Source organism: Pelodiscus sinensis, chromosome 1 (genome assembly GCF_052426305.1).
Source record: "Pelodiscus sinensis isolate ZL-2025 chromosome 1, ASM5242630v1, whole genome shotgun sequence".
Classification (NCBI taxonomy): domain Eukaryota; kingdom Metazoa; phylum Chordata; order Testudines; family Trionychidae; genus Pelodiscus; species Pelodiscus sinensis.
In genome coordinates this window covers 323,399,154-323,425,405 of record NC_143052.1, presented here as the reverse complement: position 1 = coordinate 323,425,405, position 26,252 = coordinate 323,399,154, and the positions used below count along the sequence as shown (strand labels likewise).

At 42.2% G+C, this 26,252-nt stretch overlaps 1 long non-coding RNA gene across 1 annotated transcript; it reads right to left on the bottom strand.

Moving 5' to 3' along the window:
* Positions 1–1,499: 1,499 nt before the first annotated feature.
* Positions 1,500–25,605, bottom strand: LOC149525958 (uncharacterized). The gene is made up of 3 exons (XR_016348919.1): positions 24,610–25,605; positions 5,113–5,270; positions 1,500–4,894 (listed from the first exon to the last, which is right to left on the bottom strand). It is a non-coding gene; the product is annotated as an uncharacterized LOC149525958 (long non-coding RNA).
* Positions 25,606–26,252: the final 647 nt, after the last annotated feature.

Below are 26,252 nucleotides of genomic sequence, written 5' to 3'. Positions count from 1 at the left end.
CAATATGAACCCATACAGCCTTTAATATTTTTGGAGCATAAACACAACCAAATGTGCACACCTAGTCTAATCCAGGTAATTTGTTTGTTGTGGAAGCTGCATGTTCTAACATTTGATTCTGCCCTGGGTTATTTGGCTCACAGAGTACAAATTAAGTCAAAAAGTATCAGTGAATAGGAAAAGCCTCTTCCTTGGAATAATGCACATATCGGTTAGATTTTTATTTATTTTCAAACTATCAAAGTTCTAAATTTCTTCTTTGCATTCATGATTTGTAGTACACTCTAGAATGTTTTTGGTGTGCTTGTTTCTTCCTGTCAGTGTGCTTCTAATTCCAAGAGGCAACAACAGGTATCAAAGTCTCTCCATTCAAAGGGGCATTCTCCTTTACTGCTCTGACCATGCTACTTTTCTAGTGGCTGGTAGGGAGCTCCAGAGCCACCCTCTACAAGCAGCCAAGGTCTGACCTACCTCATACATTTCTGATTTTCTCCTGAGCCTTACTTACTCTCTGGCTTTCCCGCTTCTCTAGGTTTGCCAGCTCATCCACCTAGGGATTAAATGTAGGCTACTTGCATCCAGACCCACAGACAGCTCCCTTGTTCCAGGGAGTGACTGCAGATTCTTTTTGTTGCTAGTTTCCTGGCCTTGTAAACCTGGCCCAGCTCCACCCCTATCTGGACTTCTTCACCCAATTAAGCTTTAATGCTCCCTAGATTTCCTCCCAGTGCCGTCTATCAGTTGATTGGCCTAAGGTACATCCTTGTGTACCTTACTTTATTGTTCCTCCAGCAGCATCCATCCAAATTATGCAGCATTCAAAGTACTAGTATCAGTTTCCCCTGCAAAGCCAATATAACCTCCCTCTAGTGTTATTTTGTCCTACTCTAATCTGCCAGACTTTGTATCCTTCTACTTCCCCCAGGACACATACAAGGTACATTAGTTCCTCTTGGGCCAGTCTAGTTTTTGAGAGATAGAAATATGGTTCTTCTTAAGATCACAGATTTCTCTTAAGCCAAAAAATAATAGTTTACTCTTGAGAGAAACCACAGAAAGTTACAAAAAATAAAAAGATTGTGACTCAACTAGTTTTGAGAAACTTGTAAACTCAGAGAGATAATTCATTAGCTTTGTGAACACTCACCCGCTACAATCTTGGTCCATCTGCTCATTCCCATTAAAATCCCTCTTCCTCTTGTGTGGTTGAAACTGTTAAGCTATTAGCCAGTGTACTGTCAAAAGACCTTCATTTGTATCCTTGGTTTTGGCAGTGTGGTGTATGCATCCCATTCCTGTGATGAATACCTACTCTGACATTCCTTCTCGGCAAATAGATTGTGTTACAAACTATCCCATTATTGATTTTGTAGTAAGTTGAGTAAATCCTAAACCCTGAATCAAGCTTGGCAGTTATATTTCACTGCTCTAGTGCCTGATTGGCATTCAAATTGTGCTGACCCCTACAAAAATAGGTTTGTTGCAGTATGAAGCGCAGATACATTTTTTAATGTTATACTTGTTCCAACACAGCCAATTATTTTAATGTTTCCATACAAGGAATAAAAAAGTACTTCAATGTTTGTTACAGCTGCTGATTTTTAAGCAAAACGGTTCTCTGCCTTCTGTGCAAAATCCATTGTGTTTGTGACCAATTTAGGAAGCGAGCTAATTTAGAGTGAGGGAAGGAAGCTTACAAGTTTACAGACAGAAAGAGCACTTGTGCCCTTTTTATTACTTTTGATTAGATGTAGCATATACCTGGGCTTGACACATTACATTTCATAAAGCTGGCAGTGGCAGATTTTACCAAAATATATGTCTATAGTTCAGTAGCTTTTATCCACTTCTTTGAATACAACTGCTGCTCTGCATCTTAATAGTGACTGTTTGATCCTGTTTGGGTTTTTGTTGTTGTTTGTTTGGGCTTTTTGAGCCCCTATGAATTGCAAAACTATTAAATTGTTTCCTACTGTTTCCAAGTTGGAGCCAAACTGAAACAACAGCACCTTGGCCAGTCACTTGGCTTCAAGTCAATTTTCCACTGCTAAACATTACAGGGTACATAGTACACCAACCTTTTTGGTCTAAGTGTTAGTCAGAGATCACAGGGCATATATAAGAACGTTTGGGGATCACTAAGTATGAAGGTACCAGCCAATTACATTTTCACTCATGCTATAATACGTGTATACTTCTTTACATCAGTGCTGTTCAAACCTCAACTAATTCATCTGCACAGATCCCACATTGGCTGAGTAGGTAAATACTCATTCCACAAATGAGCTAAGCTAAGGCAAAGATAGGTAAAGTACCTTGCACCAGTTCATGCAGGGAATTGGTGACAGAACAGAGATTACCCTTCTGGTGATGGAATTCCTAATTTTCACACCTGTCCATACCTGAATGTCAGAACAGCATGTCTTTATATAGAGCTGGATGGGGACTGGGCCAACACTATACACCCATCCTGGGATATGAGTGGGTTCAGGCTCGCAGGGGGAGGCAGGCATTGCTTATAAGCTATTCTAACCCAGAGCAGGTGTTTGAGGAATAAGCAGGCAGAGAAGGCAGTGGGTGGAATCTTGTCTGGGTCTCCCAAAACATCAACAAGCTCAGCAGAGACAACATGGGGATGCTGTAATTTACCATTGCTAGTACTGGTCAACAGCAATTTACTCCTCCCTGCCTCAGAATAAGGGCAGAAACTGTGCCTCAGAGGCTTATCTCAGGGGGCATGTCTATACTAGGAAACTATTTCAAAATAACTAAAATCGATCAGATAACTCCCGAAATAACAAAATCAAAATAGTGTGTCCTCACTATGGGGAAACCCTGAAATTAGTCAAAGGCAGATTCTGTTAATGCAGATGTGCTACCTCGACTTAGAGCCCCAGGAAGCACTGGGGAGTAGTAGTCTGCATTACTCTGGGGAGTAGTTACTTTGAAATAGCAGCACCTGAGCATCCACGCTTTCTAAATTAGCATTATTGCCTGGGAAAGCAGGTGTACTGATTTCAAAGTAAGTGGCCTGTTATTTTGAAATAACAAGCTTGGTAGTGTGGATGCTCTACTTATTAATTCGACCTCAGAAGGGGGTGTTTCAAAATAAAAGCCCTGGTACAGACCAGGGCTGAGGAACAGTGCCATCTTCTACTACTCATGGGAAGATAGAGTGGATAAATTGTATTAGAAAAGGATTGGGGCTAGAAGTCAATGTGACAGGCCAGCTGATGAGACTGACTTTCATTTCACTAGCTTTCACACAGTACAGACAAGAAAACATTAAATTTCTTGCTGCAAAAAATTTTGCAGTATGGATGGCTCAGGTATATTAATAGTACTGGTGCTGGATATTTTCTTTCTCTTATGTACATGCTCAGATATTGTTAAGCTGTTTGATTTTTACTATTTCACCTAAACATTGCTTATTCCATTTACAACATTGATATTTGTCTGTATTATGTCTCTGTAATAAGTGGTTGCAATGCATGTTCTGAACAGAGTAGCCAAAATTAGGTCCATGGCAGACTAAAGCAAACAAACAAACAGGAACACAGACATCATATAAGAACATGCTTGGGGTGTAGCTAAAGAGCACATTGTACGGGATTGTCAGAAATGCCAAACTGGAAATTTCAGACCCAGACAGGCCTAAACCCACAGAACTACTTGGGTATGTCTACACTATAGCACAAATTTGAACTAACTTATTTCAAATTAGTTAATTCGAAATAAGCTAATTTGAAATAACACATCTAGACCCAAAAACTAATTGGAATTAGCATTTTGCTAATTCAAAATAGCGCATCCACACTGATTGGATGCTGGGTCGCATTTAAGGCCAGCTGAAACCGGTTTCAGCAGGGCATCAGGTCAGTAGTTGCTTTGTGTGGCTGCTATCTGAGGCTCGTGCTTAAAGGGACTCCCCCCGGACAGCTGGTTCCCAGCTTTTTTGCTTGCTTGCTTGCTTGCCTCGCCGAGGGACAGCAAAGCATTTTCTTCTCTGCCTGCTTCTGTCAGTGGTTCCCATTAGGGATGCAGCCACAGTTGGCACTATGGAGCCAGAGCTCACCCTGGGCATTCTGCTCCAGTTTTTGGATGTGCTGCTGCAAGCCTGCCAACAATGGGTGGAGGCTGCCTGGCACTGTCTGGTGCATGTCAGCCCCCTCCCGCTCCTCCTGGGGGCTGTGGAGGAGCCGCAGCAGCGCCCGGACGCCAGCGTGCCCTGCTGCATCTGGCGTCTGGACACCAGCAGTGACTGGTGGGACCGCATTGGCCTGGAGGGCTGTGGAGACCAACAGTGGACCCAGAACTTCAAGATGAAGAACACCTTCCTAGAGATCTGTGAGTGGCTCACCCCTGTTCTGCGGTGATGGGACACTCGCATGAGGCCCATCATCCCCCTCCAGAAGCATGTGGCCATTGCCCTGTGGAAGCTCTCCACGCTGGACAGCTAACGATCCTTCGGGAACCAGTTCGGCGTGGGGAGATCCACCGTCGGAGCAGTGCTCATGCAGGTACGGCACTCACCAGCCACTGGGCTGGAGGGGAGGGGACCTACAAGGAAGGGATGGGCTGCCCCAAGGAAATCAGGGGGAGGAGGGAAAAGTGCCCCTCATGGGAGAACTCAGTCTGTCCCGGCTGTACTACACGCCGCCCGCAGGGGTTGCTTCCGGGAGTGGGGCATGGCCCTGATCCTTCAGCGCCTTCAAGCTCTGCTGCCGCAGCCACAGATCCTCCCGGACCCAGTGGTCCTGAGTGCGGAGCTGGTGCTCCAGCTGCCGCAGGTGCTGCTGCTGATAGTGCTCCAGGTTGCAGGTGCGCCTGCTGGCTCAGGTGCTGGTGGCTGTTCCAACCGGGATGGTGTGCCCTGCAGTCTCAGGTGCTGCAGCTGTGGTGAAACAAGAGCAGTGGTCAGTTTTCCCTGGGGACACAGTGCGTGAAACCAGGCCCCCTCTGCAAGATGAGGATGGCATGTGAGGAACGGGCCATAGCCCCTGCATGACACGCAGCTGCTGCTCCATGGTGAGACAGTCCGAGGAGCACGGTCCCTGGGCTCCCTCTCCACCCTCCCTCCCATACACATAAGGGGACCATGATGGCACTCACATGTGGAGCTCTTCCCGGCCTTGGATGACACAGCCAATGTGCTCTGTGCGATGCCTCAGGGGTCCTGGATCCTGGGCAGGCTCCCTGTAGGCTCTCGGCATCCTCCTCCTCCTCTCCATGTCAGAGACAGGGCCTTTTCTCCCGGGGTCGGTCACCACCTGGGGGGCATGGACTGCGTGAACACCCAGGATATGGTCCAGGGCCTCATAATGAGGGCATGCCTCCAGGTCGGCCTCTGGCTGGGAGGCCCTGGAGTAAGCCTGCCGCAGGTATTTCATTTTACAGCAGACCTGCTCCTGAGTCCTCATGTGGCCTCTGGTTACCAGTCTGGCAGCCATGCGGCTGTAGACGGCCATGTTCCTGTGCTTAGTGTGGAGGTCATGGACATTGGAGGCTTCCCCCCAAACCTTGATGAGGTCCACGATCTCCACAGTAGACCAGGTGTGCACCCACCTTTTGCGGCCCCGGGCAGGCTCCTGGGAGCCGCCAGCCTGGTTTTGGGAATAGCTGGAGGGCTGGGTGGCAGCGGGTGGCTGGCTCATCCCATGCCAGGTGCAGAGTCTGCTGGCTGGGTGCTGGCAGGCTTGCAACTGGCACGGGTACCACGGGCAGACCATGCCCCTTTAAGGGCTCTGGAGCTGGGGGGGGGGGGGGCAGAAGAGTTTTTCTGGTTTGGCCCAGAGTGGCTACCAGGGCAAGCTGGGAAGGGCTACCCTCCAACTAGTTTGAATTAAGTGGCTACACAGCCCTTAATTTGAACTACTTAATTCGAACTAGGCATTACTCCTCGTAGAATGAGTTTTACCTAGTTCAAACTAAGCGCTCTGCTAGTTCGAATTAAATTCAAAATAGCGGTTTGTATGTGTAGCACCTATCAAAGTTAATTCGAACTAATGGCTGTTAGTTTGAATTAACTTTGTAGTGTAGACATACCCCTTGTTCCACAGCAGCGAATCACTAACTTTTTAAATTTATGGTGCAGCCCATTAGAAAGTTAAAATGTGTCCCTTAGTACACAGCAGCTTTCATCATTCATTACTGGAGACAAACCACTGATTTAGTGATCATCATTCTCAATGTGGCACCCTAATTTATACCATAGATAGCCCTTTAAAGGCAGAAAGCAAGAAAAGAACAACAGAAAGTTTCACTGGTTGTTGTTTTCCCCCATGTTTCTATGCTTATTAGGACCAAATGAGAGAGAACTGCTCTACCTAAAAGATATTGCTTTCATATTTATTATACATATCCCCGGCTGTTTAAATGTCTTTATGTCTATTATAGATTTGTATCCAGGGTGTAGGTAACTTTTCTTTCCAGATAGCTGGATATCTGGAAAGTGAACTAAAGATTATTTATAGCTTTCAAGAGCTAAAAAAGGCTGTGTGAGAAAGTGGAATAGAATAGCTTTTTGGCACAAAATCATCCTAATACAGTGCTCTATATGTGACTATGTGATGTACGGCTGGATTTCCAGTGGGTGTAAATTGACCTAGCTCCATTTACTGCAGTGGAGCTAGGTCAATTTAGGCCAGCTGAATATCTAGCCCAAATTCTATAAAGTAGCTACTATGAAACTTATAAATTATTTCTAGCTTGTTGATGTGTATTATAGATTCTGCTTTCTGAGTCATCATTATTAAATGACACACTGGATAGTTTGGAAAGAAGTACACTATTCCAAATACTTTATTGATACTTAAATTATAGAAACATCTGCACCACAATATTTCTAATTTAACTGCCGTGCTGTGCCTTGCACTAAAAACATGACATCAGTTGACTTAATGAGAACTCATGAAGAGGTAACCAAAACTATCATTAACCACCTCTTCATGGTGTGCACATTGTTATATAATGCCACATCCCTCAATCCCAGGATCTGCTCTGTATGATAAAAACATTATCAGAGAATGGACACATCTAAAAAATGTAAGCAGTGTATAGCAGTATAACTGTTAACTTTGCCTATTCAAAAAAAGTGAGATATTAATTAAGTAGCCAGTTTCAGGATCTTTTTTTTTTTTTTTAAGCTGAGAGGTGATTTCACTTGGAAATTAAAAAACTGAAAGACAAATGATCATTGGTAAAGTAGTTTTGCTATAGCTTAATATTTTAAGAGCTTCAGAATGTCCCACTGCAAAGCAGCTGAGAGATGAACTATTTATCAAGGCAGTGAAGTTTGGCTTTATAGTCACAGTAGGCCTCATTCGGCAATGGATGACAAACATACACATTTCCATCAACGTAGCATTTGCTGTTTAAAGATCTGGAGTGGACACTTACGAACAAACAGTTTTAAAAAAAACACTGTCACTAACTTGCAAGTAACTTTTCAAAGGCAAGATCAAATCTGGATCCGTTGTTTTCATTGGTAAAAGAAAAAATAGCATGGCATATTTTTAAATATAAGATGTCTTTTAGCTTTCAAATAGCTCTAATAGAGCTAGAGTTAAGTTAAAGTGTTTGGTTTTGTTAATGATTATTACTTAAAAAAACTAGAGATTTGGTATTAAGTTCCTACATGCTGGAAGACTATTTTATAGGTCACCATTTGGGAAACAATGTTACAATTTATGAATAACATGTGGAGTACACTTTATGAATAACATGTGGAGTACACTTCTCCAACATTTGCTCTACATATACCATAACTGCTCTGGTAGCCCTATCCACTTTTGTTTATATCAGTACATTCATTTTTCATAGCATAAAGATTTCACAAAGGGCACAGACCCCAGTACTGTAAAGGGATGTGCCTGCATGCATACTGATGTTGGTATTGAGTTCTGTCCTTGGCAGAATACAGACAATGGTCAGGACACTCCAGAATTTGTATATATCCCGTGGGGCAAAGAATACAGATTTATAGCTCTGGCATTACCCAGCGTACAGTCTGGACTGTTGGATAGCTGAGTCCCCTCAGTTCTCCAATCAGGGTTGCCTTTTACACAACTTCACTGTGAGAGCAACATCTCCTGGCCAAACTCCAGGATGTCAATTAGCCAGCCGGCCACCCTTGGGTTACATTGTAGAGCAATACCAGAAAATTTCCAGTCCCAGACTTTCCCACAGAAATGCATGTCTGGTATTGTCCAGTACCCTCCTAGACAATAAAAGCACCTATAACATCTGTCATGTCATTATTAGAAAATGACATGAATAAACTTTGTTATTGCAAATGGAATTCCCTAAGCATTTTTGTCTAAAACACACAAGCCTGAATAAAACAATAAATCATGTTTATTAACTACAGACAGTAGATGTTAAGTGATTACAAGTAATGAGACATAAAAGACAGAATTTGGTTACAGGAAAATAAAAGGTACAATGTGACTAATAGCTTATTTAACAAGATAAAGTAAATTCAAAGCAAAGAATCTCTCTCACCACATGTTCTAGCAATCTTACTAGCTGAATCTTTCAGCCAGGATCACTCCATAATCCCCGATGTTTCCTTTGTCTTTCACATGTTGTGAATGGAGATGAAGAAAGAGAAAGGATTTGTGTTCTCTATTCCTCATTTTTATATCTTTTCCATCTCTTTGGGAATAAGTTCTAGCAGGGGTTCAGGAGACAAGAAGTCTGGGAGATGAGAAGCACACCGTTTTTCCTATCAAAGAATGGCTGTTTAATGAGGAGAAAAACCATTTGATTATGCTGACACTTCACTGAGGTTCTCACTAGTCTTTTGTTTCTAGGAAACGGGTGTGAAGCTGTTTCCCAAGACTTGGAACATGTCTTATACACAGAATTGCATAACTCCACATACAATGTTGCTATACATATTTCACCAGGACAATAATGTCTAGTAGATTGTAAGTGTTCAAGTGATTCATCACAAGGCATATTTTGTACAAAATGTGTTTAGCCTTGTAAAAAGGGTGGGGTATAGATTATTATAATGGCAGCTCTCTGCATAACCATTTATAAGCAAAAATAGTGAGTCTAGCGGAGCAGGGAAGAGGCAAGGTTCAATGGTACATCACTTCTCAGTTTGTCTGGTCATTCTTCCTTGGTGGGTGGGAGGCACTAAAGTTGAAATATCTAATTATTGTATTGTAGCTGTGCCAGTGACCTTGGGAAGGGGAGGCTTAATCACATGAAGAAGGGTTTCTCAAACTGGGGTCCATGGATCCCTGCAGGTCAGTGAGGGAACTCCAGGTTGTCCATAGGCACCACTGATTAACACCTCCTCCCTCCCTCATCTCCTCCTGTTCCTCCCACGGCCTCCTAAGGCCTGTGACCAGGGCTAAGGCAGGATGCCTATCTGCCCTTCTTCCATATGGCTCCTGGCAATAGCCAACAGGTCCTTGTGGTGGCTTCTAGATACAGGGTTGATCAGGGAAACTCTGTGAGCTGCCTCCTCATAAAAGTTGGCTTCAAAGATCCTATTGGCCAGGAACCATGACCAAGAGGAGCTGTGGGGGACAGCGTTTGTGGGCACGAGGACAGAGCACAGAGCCTCCCTGTTCACCCATTCACATAGGAACTGCATGAACTTGGCAGCTGCTTCCAGGAGCCACAGTAAGGCCATGATCCCGCACCCCAACTCTTCTCCAACCACCCAACACCTTGCCCTCATGTGGACTCCTTTCCCACACCCAAATTCCCTCCCAGAGTCCATACTCCTCCCTGATACCCAACCCTCTTTCCCAGCCCTGAACCCACAAGTCCTTCATCCCCAGCCCAGTCCTATAGCCTTCATCCCCAGACAGATCCTTCACTCCCTTCACTCCATCCCAGAATCCCCTCCACACCCAAGCTGCGTTCTGGAGCCAGCAGTGCACACACTCCTATACCCCAACCCACTTCCCCATTCCAGTGCTCCCTTATGCATCTTAATCCTCTCATTCCTGGTTCTACCCTACAGCTCACACTTCTAACTGAAGCCCTTATACCCCTCCCTTACCTCAAAACCCTACTCCAGTTTGGTGAAAGTGAGTGAGGGTGGGGAAGAACATGCCACAGAGAAAGAGGGGATGAGGCATGTGGGTGGTAGGTCCTCAGAGGAGGGGTGTTGCACAGGTGAGGCCTTGGTGAAGCAGGGAGATAGGGGGTCCCCAACATTTGTAAATCAAATTGGCGGTCCTTGGTTTGCTAAAGTTTGATGACTGCTAAAGGCTATTTGTAGCCTTTTCCTCTTGCTCCCTGGAGATCTCCAGGGCTCAGTCAAATTCCAGAGACATTAATAAGATGACTTGCCTTTTTGACTGCAAGATGTTGCTGTGGTGTAGACCTGTCTGAGGGAATCACCCACCCAGCAGTCTTAGTGTTGCCTTAGCTGGAACAAGTGTCCACCCTAGGAAAAAGAGACATGGCGGGAGGTGGGGGGAGGAGAACCTGTGGCCTCTTACAAATATATAAAGTAAATGCTCAGGCGCCCTTTTGCCCATGTTTGTCTCATTTCGTGGCTTGCCTTTGGGAGGCACAGGTGGAAGTGAGTGAGAATTTCTGTATGAGAGGCTGTATTTAGCATAAACCTATTGTTTTTCACAGCTTTAGATGCTCGGTCCCAAGCTAAAATTTTGCAATGAAATACCAAGTTTCAAAGTACATATTTACTGCTAACTTATGAATTCCTGGAAATAAGGTATATAAGGGAAATACAGAGGCAGCCTTTCATATACCAATGGTGCTGCTTTAATGTTGTTTAGAATTTTGGCTGGAGGCATCGAGAACATCAACTTTTTAATGAAAACTCAAAGCGTCCATGACAGTGTGAAAATTCTAACATTATTGTATTCCCACACTGCTTTTTAACAGCTTGAAGGGAAGAAAACTTTCATTTTAAACGATTCTTGGTTAATTTACAGAGAAATTAGTGCGAGGAAAACTTGCAGAAAGTAATAGAGTGGCATTACTTACCCAAGTCACACAACATCAAGTATAGAAAAGTCATCTGAAGTATTTTTTATAGAAGACTTAACCTACTCCTTTCACTCTTATTTATATCAAGGTATCCAGTACCAGGATGTAAGCAGAGAATGAAACATATAGTATCGGATCCTCAGATCTTATAAATTGGTGCAGCTCCACTGATTTCACCAGCTGAGACTCCAACTTGCAGGTATAATCCTGGACAAAATAGCCACAAGAACTGAGCTTAGAGCTGGAATATCAATATGCAGCTCCTGGTATATATAAACATGCGTAAGGTGTTTAGCATTTATCCCACTAACGTTAGCTTAGGGCAGGGAGGGACATGGAAAATCTTCAAGGGGAATTAAAGATGTTCAGGATCTAAATGGTATGTCTTGGTGCCTTGCAGAGTCTGGTATCTAAACAAGGGGTTGAGATATGCCAACTTTGGCAGGCGGGGGCAGGCTGCCGCCACATATATGGAGGGATGCTGCTGCTGCTGCTGCTGCTTCCCCTTCCCATCATGGTCAGGGCATGAGGGGAAAGTTCACAGCTTGTGTGCATTCCTTTCACTCCAAGCTGGGGAGGGGGCAGAGAAGTATGTGACGCATGCTGTGTACTTTCTTCTTGCTCTTGGATCATGAGGGAAAGGGGAAGAAGAACAAACAGCATCATGATATGTGTAGCTAAAGCCCCACTCTGCCTTCTCAAAATGGTGCACTTGGTATGCTTATGATCTCTGTGAAATACTGAGAGAGGGAGAGGCGGGGGGGGGGGGGGAGGTCTACCTTTCTCTATTACAATGACTTTTGTTGCTACTGCTGCTAATCCAAGATAGCCTCTTTTCTGATAAATAACCACAGCAGGTGAAAAGAAGGTATTGCCGTTAAAAGATTGGGTGTTTTTCCATTGCTAACTCTCCCAATTCCATTCAGAGGAGATTAGAATTTTGTCTAGATAATACAAATTTATCTAGAGTCATTCATATATGTTATATCCCAAAATGTTTTATAGGGTAAAATAATGCAGTTAAAAACGGAACGTAAATGGGGAGAGAAAGAGATGGGAGAGAGAAAAAGGGAGTTTCCAGCAAAGATCTGAATGCAGGTGGGGAGCTTGTGGGACTCATAGAGGTGAGAACGCTATTTGAGGTGCTATCTAGCAGACATCTCTTGCCATACACGGTGCAGAGTTTGTGTACAAAATCAGAGAAGGGGTAGGGTTAGACTCATTCAGATGATGGTGTATATTATATTATATTGGTAGATGTTTCACCTGCACATCTACCAATCTAATATATGCCATCATGTCCCAGCAATGCCACTCTGCTATGTACATCGGCCAAACTGGACAGTCCCTATGTAAAAGAATAAATGGACACAAATCAGATATTAGGAATGGCAATATACTAAGAGAACATTTCAATCTCCCTGGACACACAGTAGCAGATTTAAAGGTAGCCATCCTGCAGCAAAAAAGCTTCAAGACCACACTTCAAAGAGAAACTGCTGAGCTATAGTTCATCTGCAAATTTTGACACCATCATTTTAGGATTAAACAAAGACTGTGAATGGCTAGCCAACTACAAAAGCAGCTTCTCCTCTCTTGCTGTTCACACCTCCACATCAGCTGCTAGAAGTGGGCCTCACCCTCCCTGACTGAATTAACCTCGTTATCTCTAGCCTTAGTCTGACCTGAATAGTTATACCTGGCTCTGGAAATTTCCACTACATGCATCTGATGAAATGGGTCTTTGCCCATGAAAGCTTATGCTCCAACACATCTATTAGTCTATAAGGTGCCACCGGACTCTTTGTCACTTTTGCAGATTCAGACTAACACGGCTACCCCTCTGATAATAGAATGAAGTAATTGTCAACCACCATTTCAGCTGTTATTTAACACATACCAATATGGCTACCTATTTATTTGCTAATTTCCAAATGTGGCTTTTAGTAATACACAGCCTACTCTCATTTGTCCTTTAGAGATTTTTTTTTTAATTTAGTCCAGAATCTAGGTGTACATATAACCCAAACACCTAGTGTGGTTCATTGTCCCATGTAGTGGCACTTACCGTGAGAGGGCAAGAGAAAGTGCACTAACACAATGACACAAGCACCGGATTAATTCTCAGAAGAAATAATTTAGGTGCTAATGTACCTGATTCCAGGACACGTCCCTCTCCTTGGTATCATCTGTTGACTAGCTTAAGTGGGGAGGCACTTGGCATGGGGGATTGTTGTACTAAATCATCTTTCTCTCCTATTCAAATCATAAGGAGCCTAGGTACCTAACTCAGGCCTTGTGGATTGCAGTGTTGTTCCTGAAGTTTTCTAGGCACTAGAAGTTGGACATTATAATGCTCAGCATCACAATGCCTAGGTTCCCTAGTGAATCCAGACCCAAATATCTAAGCTGACTTTCTAAAGTACTGCTGAACTTCCAGAAGCTCCCGTTGAATACAAATTGTCAACTGTTTAAAACTGATCTGGGTATTCGAAAGTTATTATATAGTCTGGGGTAGCAAGGTTAGTTGGCAGAGTGCATGTGAGAGAAACAGATACTTGGCCATTTATTTTATTGCATGACTCTGCAATTTATCACATGAAGATCATCTTTCCCTAAACGACCTCCCCCCCCCCAAAAAAAATGCAAGGCAGGCAGATCTCAAAAGTTAATAACTTGCATTGCTTTGTGGACTTTTAATCTGCAGAGAGGTAACAGAGCAATTGACAAGGCACTGTGAGTTATCAAGCTGTGAATACATTGAAGGGGTCTGCAGTAATATATGAGTGAAATGACAACGCACTGCGGATCATCAAGCAGTGAATACATTGAAGAGATCTGTGGTTCTATGACTATGAAACTCATGCAGATCTTCCGCTGGTGTAAATAACTGTAGCTCTATTGATTTCAGGAGGCAGGAGCAGATCCAGAGCAGGAGCAGATCCTTTGCATTTACAGCCATGTCCTGTTTCCTTTATCTTATGAAATCCATTCTTCCCTTCTCTTTAATCTTTTATATCTCTTTTGTTTTTAAAATGTCTAGATTTTCTCTCCTGCTGCTCTGATACTGCCTTGTCATGGCTTTCAATCATGCTTATATGTTGCAATTTTGGCATTTAAAAGCTCGAGTTCCACATAGAGTAGGAAATCAGAACACTTCTAAGATGTAATTTATTCACATGGTATCTTTTTGTTTTTCTTTTGGCTACGAATGAATATATTTGTCTTTCTTCCTGTGAACACAGTTTCCTGTGCAGTGAATTCATAATACAGTAAAACCTGTGTTATCCGGCACGCTCGAGGATTAGGGCGTTCTGGTTATCTAAAAATTCTGCTAATCTGAGGTTCCCATCAATCTAGGAAAAACCAATGGACAATAATAGTAAAAGTCAAGTTTTTAATATTGGTAGATTTGTAGTGTGAGGCAGTTGGTCTCACATTTCTATTTTGAGTTAAAGATGATTAGTACTTCTTAAATAAAAAATTGTTAAGCCAATCATGGTAAACCAAGCCAGGCCTGTGCGCCTGAAGATGTGACAGTATTGTGGCTGGGGGCAATGCCAATTAACAAAGTTTTCTGGTAAACAGAGTGCCGGATTACAAAGGTTTCGCTGTATTATATTACAGAAACATGAAATTAAGAAATTGCTATCTCTTTGCTAATGTTTTTTCTAGTCTAGTTTTAAATGTCCCAACCATAAGACTTTAATCACTTCTCTTGGGACATTTCTCCACTGCCTAATACATCTTACAGTCAGGAAAATTTTTCCCAGGGTTCAATGTAAAATTTACTCTCCCAATTCCATCCCATAACTCCTAGTTTTAACCCTGTCTGCTGAACTAAATAATCTCTCTCGCACAAGTTGGAGTCAAAACCGTTTAGACACTCGTTGACTGTTATCCTGTCATCTCTTCATCATTACCTTGGCAAGCTCTATTCAGTTAGTTATTTTAATCTTTCCAAATATGTCAACCCTTCCAGATGTCCTTGTTCATTTTCATTTATCTTCTCTGAACTTTCAATTCTCCAGCATCTTTCTGGAGCTGTGATACCTGGAAACAAATGTGCATTGGATGATACAGATTAAAGCCCATAAGTCCCATCAACTTCAGCAAGACTGCTCCCATGCTCCAAGTTAAGAGACTGTTAAGGGCTTTGCCGGATCGGAGTTTCAAAGTGGATTTCTGTTAAATCTGATTCATTTGAACATTATCTCCCTTCCCCAGCACAAAAGTCCTTTGTTAAACTTTCATCCTGAAGGCTGAATCCAGATTATGTGTACAAGCTAGTGAGTGACTGTAGCTCACATTGACAGCTCCTTCCATCCTCATTTAAGTGGGCAAATAGAAATATAGTACATCTGGATGAACAAGACTAGCCAGCATAGCTTCTGTAAGGGAAATAGTGCATCTCCAGTTACAGCATTTCTTTGTGTGTGTCAGCATAATTGTGGCTGGAGGAGAATCAGTAAATATGTATTATAGCAAAGCGCTCTGTTTTTCTGCTAAGCTGCAGTTATTTTCATTGTTACTTCCCTGTGTCACCTCTAACACTGTGTCTTTTTCATTCACCTGGTATGTCCTGCCTAGATGGTAAAACCTCCAGGGCAGGGATTTTTCTCTTGTTACTTGTCTGTGCCATGTCTAGCTAAACAGAGACCTGATTCTGGACTGGAGTTCCTAGGTGCCACCATAATAGAGTAATACAAACATTTTGATTTTGAAAAAGCCTGTGACAAAGACAGTCTTAGAAAATGATTAAAGAAATCGTGAAGCCAAATGGGGGAAAGAGGTGAGAGGTAGGGTCATGTTTCAAAAATTGTCTAAGACATGCAAAAAAAACATAGGAGCAGGGAGGTCAGTTTTCATTTCCAGTGATCATGTTGCCATACATTGAAGTAAAGGGCTGTGGCCGGTTTCAGTTTTGCAAGTGTGACCCACCAATGCGCTCCTGTGGAAGCCTCTCTTCTTATTTAAGCTGTAAATCTCAAATCTGCTTTGATTATGCTCCTGCAGGGAACAATACTCCCCTGACAGCAGGATGGACAAGATGACAAGTGGGTCTTTTCCAGGCTTCATGTCTGATTTATTCACTCTTCAGGCGTGTCATAAGCTTTTCATCATCATTTTGGAATTATCCAGCTATCAGCATTTGTTTCAAACAACCTCACTTGGCGCCCAATACTTTTCTGTACAGGTTGAACTTCTGCTTCATGTCACTAACTGTCTTTATTGATTGAGCATGACAGACAAGACACAATAGCTTGCCCTTCTCCATCCAGAATCTTCAATGAAGCCTCATGAAGTGTCTCTTTAACTGGCAGATATGAAAGCATTTGTCCTCCTCTTCTGACAGGTACATGTCTGCAAAAAGATGCTGTTGCATATTCATTCACCACAGGTCAGCATTCCTGAGACATAAACAGTGTGTTTTTATATGTATAATATGAAAAATCTCTCTGGTTCCTCAAGCATTTCATTATTCAATCTATTCTCTTCATGAATGTGCGTAGTACTGAATATGCATGGTTTTGTGCAAAAAGCATTTCCTGGAGCTTTCTCTAAGTGCTGGAAATTTGTCAGAATAAAAAAAACAAACCATGACATTCTTCCATACTACTTAGTCTAAGAAAGACTAAAACAGGTATGTATGCTGTAGTGTGGGCAATATAGAGTAAGGATTAGAGCACAGATGTGGTTGTCCTAGGACCTGCATTTTGGACTGGCCTGACCCCCACTTCCTGTGTGCGTTTGTCTATGACAAGTCATAGTCTCACAAATTTTCAGTAATGGCCACGATTTGAAGGATATGAACTTGAAACTATCAGAATCTGGCTTTCATAATATAATACCTAGACACCTTGCTCTTCTATAGCATTTTTCAGCAGTACAGTTCTAAACAATTTATACAAAGGAGGTCAATATCATTATCCTCATTTTATAGATGGGGAAACTGAGGGCTAGGGCAGAGACGTTATTTGCCTAATGTCATTCAGAAGGGCTCCCGCACTAGAGCCAGTGGGACCACCTTATGCAGGCACCACTCCCAATCTCAGCCCTGAGCCTCTCCTCCCTCCTCCTCCCCCTTCTACCTCCCTTTTCCCCCCTTCCCAGGTTCTTCTCTCAGTCCCTCCCCAGTTACATTCACCCCAATAAAAACAAAGTTTCTTGTTCCAAAACAAAAAGTGTTGTTTATTGTCTCTGTAAGGGAGGGAAGGGGCGGAGAGAAGGAAAGGAAAGCGTGTGGGAGCAAAGGCAAAGGGAGTAATGCACAGGCCCCTAGTGGGAAGGCCCAGGGGGGAGTGTCACTTTGAAACTCTGGGGTCCTTGTGTGAAAGTCTCCCTCAAGGCCTCACAAATATGCCCAGCCCCCTGATGGGCTTGCCAGATAGCAGCCATGTGCAGCTGCTCAAAGGCCCTGCCAATCCAGTCAGACTGGCAGGACACTTGGACCAAAAACAGGGATGCCCACCTGCTTCTGGAGGGGGAAAGTGGGGGATAAAAGTGTCCAGAGAGCAGGAGCGAGTCACTCACACAGCTGCAGGTGTCCTTCCACATACAGAAAATCTGGAGCCACTGCTTGTTGTCCCACCAGTCCAGGATGATCTGGTCCCACTAGTCAGAGCCAGAAGCAGCTGTGCATGATGTACAGGGGAGAGTAGGTGGGGCCGAGCTGCAGGAGGAACACTTGGAGGGAGGTGAGGAATTGCCCTGAAGGAGCTGGGGTACTGTTCCTGCAGGCCAGGAAGGCAGCCCACAGAAACTGCAGCAGGAGGTGCACCACATATAAGGGCCATCAACTGCTCGGAGGCAGGAGTCCATGGCTAGAGAGCTGAGGCGTCTGCAAGGGCAACCACATCAGGTAAAGAAAAGGCTTTACTGTCCCACAAGGAGGTAGGCAAAGGAGAAGAGCCTGAGACACGACTGTACGGGAGGGGGGATCCCTTAAAGCACAAGCCTCAGATAACCTTAAGCAATAGCTCCAGGAAGTCAATGCTGCCCTGATGCTCCACCTGAAGTGCTTCCAGGTGCCATTAAATGCAATTCAGTGCTCAATAAGTGTGGACACTCTATTTCAAAATAACTCAGCACCACTTTGATGGGCTTTTGCTGTGTAGACGCGCTACTTTGAAATAAGCTATTTCGGAGTATTTCCTCCAAAATTGCTTATTTGGAAATAAGCATACAGTGTGACATGCCCTGAGTCTTGCCCATTGCTGTGTCCACTAGGCAATGCTTCTTCTCTCATGCCACAACTTGAACTGTTCTGCGTTCAGCACCTCTGGAAACCAGCCCCACAGTATCCCAGCTTAGGCATGCAAAAGCTTAGGAAGCAAAACAAAAACAAAAAAAACAACAACAACAAAAACATTTGCCCCCTCTGAAAATTTGAGCCTTCATCTCCTTTCTGTGAAACCAGTTTCCTCCATCTGTACAACTGAATAATAGTGCTTGAAAATAAATATTCTGTAAAGTCCTTGATCTGTGAATGAAAAGATAATCATAATTTGCGCTAGCTTCATTTTACAATGATCTATTTCATAAAGCCTTCATGTGTATGGAAGAGAGAGTGAGTGTTTACCTCTCCTCTGTTTATCTACTTTGGGAGCTCATTCTAAGCAGGGAAGAAAGCATGAACATAAGCATGTGAGGAGACAGAGGGGACAAAGAGGTAGGAAGCTTGAACAAAGAGCAGAGAAGTAGAGGTGAGCAGAAATCATTATTTTCCATTACTCTTACAAGTAATTTCTCAAAGCTCAGCGGTGGAATCCCATTTCGGTAGGTATAATGCAAACCCAGGTGGATATAGACTCTGCCCCAGAGAGCTTACAGTGTGAATATGAAAGAAAGCAATGCATAAAGAACTGACGACATGGATATAAAATGGAAAAGGTGACCAAAGCTATGTCTACATTACAGAGTTTTTTCAGAAGAATGGCCATTTTTCCAAAAAAAAACCCTCACTTACGTCCACACTGGAAACACGTTCTCTCGAAAAAAAATTGAAAGAATAGAGGGGTTTTTACCAACATTGGTAGACCTCTTTCTAAGAGGAAGAAGCCTTTTTCTGAAAGAGCTCTTTTGGAAAAAGGCATGTGTGAACAGGGAAGAAGAGGGAGTTCTTTCGAAAGAAGAGGAAAGAAGAAAAAGCACAGACGCCCTGGTGGCCACTCCGTCCATAGTAATCACAGCTTAAATGCAAAATAGCAACCATTCAGTGTGGACGCTCTCTTTTGAAAAAGTAGATTGCTTTTTCAGTGTGCTTTGGCAGTGTGGATACTCTCTTTCGGAAGAAGTTTTTCAGAAGATCTCTTCCGGAAAAGCTTCTTCTGAAAGAAGCCTGTAATCTAGACATAGCCCAAGTTGGCAATTGGTACATTTTTGTTGGTGGTTTGTTTTGTTGTAGTTGGAATACTTATTGTTTGTTTTTATTTTATGTTTAAATGACAGTGGAGAGACGTGTAATAGGTGTAGATGGGTATGTAAAGGAGAAGTTAAATGAGGGGGAGAGAAGAGGGATAGTCATAGCTCATCACCTACGTACAGTCAGCAGGAGCCTTCTGAAGAGCTTGTAAGACAGAGAAGCTCTACTAGGAATGCTGAGGTAGGAATATGAGCTTCCTGTCATCATTTTGAATGGACAGGAGGGAGTCAAGGTTTTTGTAGGTAAGGCCAGAGTAGAAAGGAGCTTGCAGGAGTCAAGATGCGGATTGATGAAGGGCCTCTGATTATGAGGACAGAAAGGAAGGTCCAGGCCCATTTATGGAGGCTGGGGAGGCCTAAAGGGGGAAGTTATCCCAGGGCCCAGAAATTAAAAAGGGGCCCAGAGTTCCTATCCACCGCTGGATCCCTGGAGCACTGCTCCACATGGCCATGAAGGCATTGGGAAGTGCCCAGTGCCATGCTCCCCACAGCATAGGGCATTGGCTGCCCATGGCCCCACCCCTTCTGCCCGAGTCCCACACGGAGTCTCCCCCCAGCCTGGTAGTGGGCCTGCAAAAGCTGTCAGACTGCCCTGGCTGGAGCTTAATTATATAGCTATGATTTTTACTATGTAAAAAGTAGCAAGATTTAGATGCTGCCTGGATGTAGAGATCTAGAGTAGGGGTCAAATCATCATGACACCCAAATTATGAATGACAGACAGACTTGGGTTTGAATAGAGAGAGATGGCTGAAAGTGGAAATAGAAATGTATGAGTCATCTGCATACAATTGGTAGAAGCAGACCATGCTGAGAGAGCTAAAAACGGAATGAGGAAAGTTGATTACCAAGGGTACAATTAGAGAGTAAATGGAAAAATAGAGGATGGTATCCCAAAAGCTATGGGAAGATGAGATTTTAAGAAGAAAAGCATGATCAGTGGCACTAAATACAGCTATTTCGTGATGGAGGATGAAAATGAAGAATAGGCTCTTAGAGTCTTATTTCTTTATAGCAGAGCACCTTACCTTCCTTCATCTTCTCTGCAGGAATAAGTATGTTCCAGTACTCAGAAAATAATAACAAAGCAGCATTTATTTATTGCACTTTATATAACATGTTGTTTTTATGAAAAGTCTGTGGTTCATTTCTAAAATACTGAAACTTTATACAGAAGCAACATTGTACTGCTTCATCTCTATACTTGCAATTTCTAATTCAAAGAAGGTATAGAAGAAAACTAGAAATAGATGATTGTGAGATGCTGTCCCTGAACATTGGAGACAGTTGCCTCTAACAATCATTGTTTACTGTCCACAATTGAGCCTAACTCAAGAATCAAAATGTATCAAAAGAAAAAGCAAACATTGTGAACAGCAGAGAAGGAAAATGAAAATAAAAGCAACTCTTGCTTATTGGAAAACCTGTGGCGATTACAAGTATTAGGTGATTTTGCTACTGTGCAAAAGCCTCAGTTTTACTGTTTCATTTAAAAGAGACAAGTATTACTAGAATTCAATTCAGTTGTGTGACTAAAGTCTGTATTGTGTATTTCATGTGAACGTGTCTTTTTCTCTATCTCCTGATAAGAATATAACCCTGAAAAATACAATGTAGTTAGACAGAGAGATCATTTTTAAATCAAAGGGTGTGTCTAGACTACATGCCTCCTTCGACGGAGGCATGTAGATTAGCCAGATCGGAAGAGGGAAATGAAGCCGCGATTAAAATAATCGCGGCTTCATTTAAATTTAAATGGCTGCCCCGATCTGCCGATCAGCTGTTTGTCGGCAGATCGGGGGAGTCTGGACGCGATGCCCCGACAAAGAAGCCTTTCTTCATCGACACAGGTAAGCCTCGTGAAACCAGGCTTACCTGTGTCGATGAAGAAAGGCTTCTTTGTCGGGGCATCGCGTCCAGACTCCCCCGATCTGCCGACAAACAGCTGATCGGCAGATCGGGGCAGCCATTTAAATTTAAATGAAGCCGCGATTATTTTAATCGCGGCTTCATTTCCCTCTTCCGATCTGGCTAATCTACATGCCTCCGTCGAAGGAGGCATGTAGTCTAGACACACCCCAACACTGGATAGCACTGGAAAATGCACTGCTCTGGTTATCTACATTACAGGTATACCATATATAGGAGCAGTACAGATCGAACTTCTCTAGTCTAGCACCCTCAGGACCTGACCGGTGCCAAACCAGAGAATTTGCCATACCAGGGGAGGTCAATATTGTCTAGCACCATTACCAACACTTCCACTGCTTACTGGGCTCTTAGAAAACATTTGGTGTACATTAGAGCTAACTAACTGCACAGAACACTGAGAGCCAGAACTGGTGACTGTAAAAAAACATTATGGGACTGCGGGAAAGTTGGCCATACCCATGATAAGCAGGCATCCAGCTAACTAAAATCATGCCGAACTAGAGATAGTGCCTGACCAGAGAGTTTCAACCTGTACAAGCTTTCTCACACCACCCTGACAAACAGCCTGATTTAAACTGACCACATCTGAGTAGGAGAAGTTAGTTTAGACTTTGACTTTAGTTTAGATAGAGTGGCTAGTACAAACTATCTGAGCCTGACTTAAACATGGCCATTTTCCCAGGCCAATGTAGGGTAGCTCTGCTAACTGGTTTTAGCACTTAGGGTTAAATAGTCCAAATTTCACTTCCACTATGGTCCTCCCGGTGCTAGACCAGGAAGGTTCAACTTGTACTAAAATTAGTAGATGTATAGAGAAGGTATTAAATAAGAGAGCTGTAAAGTGGAAAGGAAATGGCTCTTTGGAATTGAATGCTAATTAAATTATTATAGCCTTTACACACACAGCATATAATAAAGCTCTTAGCAATAGCAGATTGTACAGTTAGCTTTCCCTGTATCTCATATATTGGATCTTGAACTATTTTCAAGATGCTCAAGGGATGTAGACATTGTAATACTGACTAGCACAAATTATTTTGGAGGCTTTTTTAATATTCTAAAAAGTACTATCGAGTATTTTAAACTGGCACTTTATTTGAAATTTTCCTTTAAAAATAAATCTTGGTTGACTGAGATTTACATGGTGGATTGTAATGCCTTTCTTTTAATCTCCAGAGCTGTTATTTTCATGTTACTATGGGTATTTCTTTGAATTTTTAAAGTGTCAAACCATGTACATTTCAAATGTCCCTTTAAGCTAAGTAGACACTTCTCTCATTACTGATGATGTGTCAAAATCATTTTGGAAAGAGTAGTAATATGGATTTATCTCTCTCATTTGCACTGAATATAACTTTGCCTATCAAAAAAGTGAATATAACAAAGATGCAGCTGTGTTAGACATTTTCCATTTATTAGTATGTGATTTTTGTAAAGAAATGTGTACGCTAAGGGCTATGAGGACTTATCACTCCAGAACCTCAGTGAAATCTACCTCTTGGTAACATATGCCAAGCAGTATATCTAGTAGAATACTAGAACTTCCATAATATATCTGAAAGCATAAAGTATCACGTTGGGCTATTCCTCTGCAGACTATTTGTGCTTATGTCCCTTACTCTTCATTTAGTCCTTTAAAATCACCTCAGAGGCAACAGTGCAGGACTATGATCCCAATTCAGGAAAGTCCCACTCAAGTCAGTCGGTTTTAAATATATGCCTAAGTGTTTTCCTGAATCAGGACCTAAATGATTACCTTCTCAAGGCTATATAGTCTAGGGCTGCGTCTAAACTGGCATGATTTTGTGCAAATACTTTTAACAGAAAAGTTTTTCTGTTAACAGTATTTGCGCAAGAGAGCGTCTATACTGGCATGTGCCTTTGTGCAGAAAATTTGCTTTTGTGAAAAGCATTCATGCCAGTGTAGACACTCTCTTGCCAAGAGGGCTTATCCCCGAGTGGGAGCGTCGGACTATTTGCGCAAGAACCGCTGATTTTGTACAGTACAAAGTCAGTGTTCTTGCGCAAATACTCACAGCCAGTATAGACAGGTGGCAAGATTTTGCGCAAAAGCGATTGCTTTTGCACAAAATCTTGCCAGTCTAGACATAACGTAGATGTTTCTAAAAGCATAACTGACTACTCCAGTCTGGGATTGCTATGCACTGTTACATGCCAAAACTATTTCTGAAGTCTGAGCTACAGTGTGTGATAGAAACTAAGAGTAAATAAGTAACTTACCATAAGAAAGTATTAAGCCCAAACAGACACATATAGACTGCGGTTAGTTCATAGATATCCAATCCTCTAACAAACATTATCTAGTTGTGGTTGCTCTAGAGACGCTACCAGAGTAATATTTAAGCTGCATGTGTCCCCATTTCACATTATTGTCTTGTGACTGACCTTTAAAATAACTTAACAATACAAATTGAAGAACAATTTAAGCAATGGGCTTAAATTGCAGCAAGGGTGGTTTAAATTGGACATCAGGAAAAACTTCTTAACTGTCAGGATGGTTAAGCGCTGGTCTAAATTACCCAGGGAGGCTGTGAAATCTCCTGCAGTGGAGATTTTTAAGAGCAGGTTAGACAAACGTCTGTCAGGGAGGGTATCAAAGCTGTTCCCCACTTTGGCACTTTGAATGCAGAAGGTGGGGACCCACAAGAGACCTTAAAAATATTTTGTCTCTACAGCCTTCTGCTTCAAAGCTCACCGATTTCCTGACCTTGGGAGATAGCTGCCACCACCAATTGAGAAAAAAACCCTTTCTTCTTGAACCCAGAAGAAAAACACTTGGGAACTTCTTCCAGAGGGGTACCCCAAGCTCTTCTACCATAAGGGATCCAAATGGTAATCTCTGAGAGCTGACTTCTCAATAGCAAAAGCTACTGTAATGCCAATGGAGCAGAATTATTCCTTTAATGAGTGATATCTAAATTCATGGAGTTTTAAAAAGCGTCATTAACACAATGTTTTAGGTGTGCATACACAGACCTCCTATTACCTTCCAGGACACAAGAATCAAATCATAGCCTTAAAAATGGGATTTTATTAAGAAAACAAAAAGATATACTTGGTAAAGCATACTTGGTTGCTAGGTGTTTTAAAGCAACTGAGAAAAGAACAAATTAAAAAACAGATAATTTCATCCCTGAGATTCAGTTTAAAGTTACAGAATATGGGGAAGCAAATGGATTTAGCACAGAGAAGTTTAACCAAACAATAAAACAAAGAAAATAACCTGATCATGTCTAAACAGACATTTACCTATCTTCTCAGATATCCAGGCTTCAAGGTCCAATCCATTTCCATGCTCAGTATTCCTTGTAGGCACGGTAGTCCTGCATGGTTCAGTTCATCTTGTTCCCCTAGCTCCTGGCTTAAACTCACACAAAGAAAAAAACTAAGCAGGGTTCTTTTCAATTCAAGTCTTATCACTTTCTCCCATTGGCTCTCCTGGCTCCCAGCTACCTGGGATTAACCCTTTAGTCACTGAGTGCTGGGATACCCAGAAAAGGACAGCAATCCTATCCATCACAGATAATATAATATTTAGTCCTGCCATGAGTACAGGGGACTGGACTAAATAATCTCTTGAGATCCCTTCCTGTTCTATGAACATATTTCCCCCAGATCATTCAAAAGTAAATTCAAGGAGTTAGCGTATTTTATTTAGGACCTTAATCTGTTCCTTTGGACTTCAATAGCAAAAACTACTATGACTCCAATGGGAGCAGGATTATCCCTTTAATAAGCGATATCTAAATTTGTGGAGTTTTAAAAATCATTAAAACAATGCTTTGTCTGAATAGCAATGGAAGTACATGGGGTAAACAAAAGACAAAGAGGGTTTTGGATTTGCAAAGGTTGCATGAGTGGACCCTTCTCCCACATCACATTTTGCACAACTCTCTTGATACCATGGAGCAAAGCTTGTAACTAAGTCAACAGGCTTTTCATCTGATGAAGCTGCTCAACTGAAAGTTCCATGATTCACACCAAACTAATCAACTATCTTTACTGAGGCAAATGTAGGCAGCTACAATACTATAATGCCAAAGAAAAGATGGGTCAGCACAAGTCATTGGTATTTACATAATCCATTTTTTCAGTAAGAGTAATTTATCTGACATTTATAGACAATAACAGTAGGATACCAACTTGTCTTGTACGTCTATACAGCTCAGAGGGTTTCACTGAAGACTCGCAGTTAATGTATCTGAAATAAGAATATATAAGTAGAAGAAAAGGGGTTTAGTCCAAAAGATCTGAAGGTTTGAGATTTAAAAAAAAAAAATCAATTTACTCGGAAAGCAGATTAAACCAAAGTATTACCATTTCCAATTTTGAATAACAATCCAAGATTCTTTAATGATAACACAAATATGAGCAGAGTCTTTTGCTGCCAATAAAGAATACAGCACAGCTGCCCTTCTGTAATTTTCATTGATTAAATTAGTGTGTATACACCATCCTGCAGTTCAGCAACCAAAAGAGAAGCAAGAGAGGAACAATCTCTTTCAAGTGGAACATTATTTTTTGATTTCCATTTGTTGAATGGATTAATTTTCATTCATTTGGCATCTTTTCTTCTACTGCCCCAGGAAATATTCCAGCCACTGAATTAACAAAAATGATTGCTTTTGTTAGTGTTAACTAGCAGATACAGAAACACCTTGCTTATCATTTTTGTGGCTAAAACGTCACATTCTAACAAACCAGACCTCGTTTCCCAAAGGTGTACATTTTAAATGGATTAAATCTGTATACCAGTCCTGCATTTCAAAAGGGGGCATTTTATTGCTTTTTCATATTTGATAGACTTTATTTCTCTCAAATTAAGGCCTGACCCAAGGTTCAATAGACTCAGTGCAAAGATTTCCATAGACATCTGGACAATAAGAGAGATT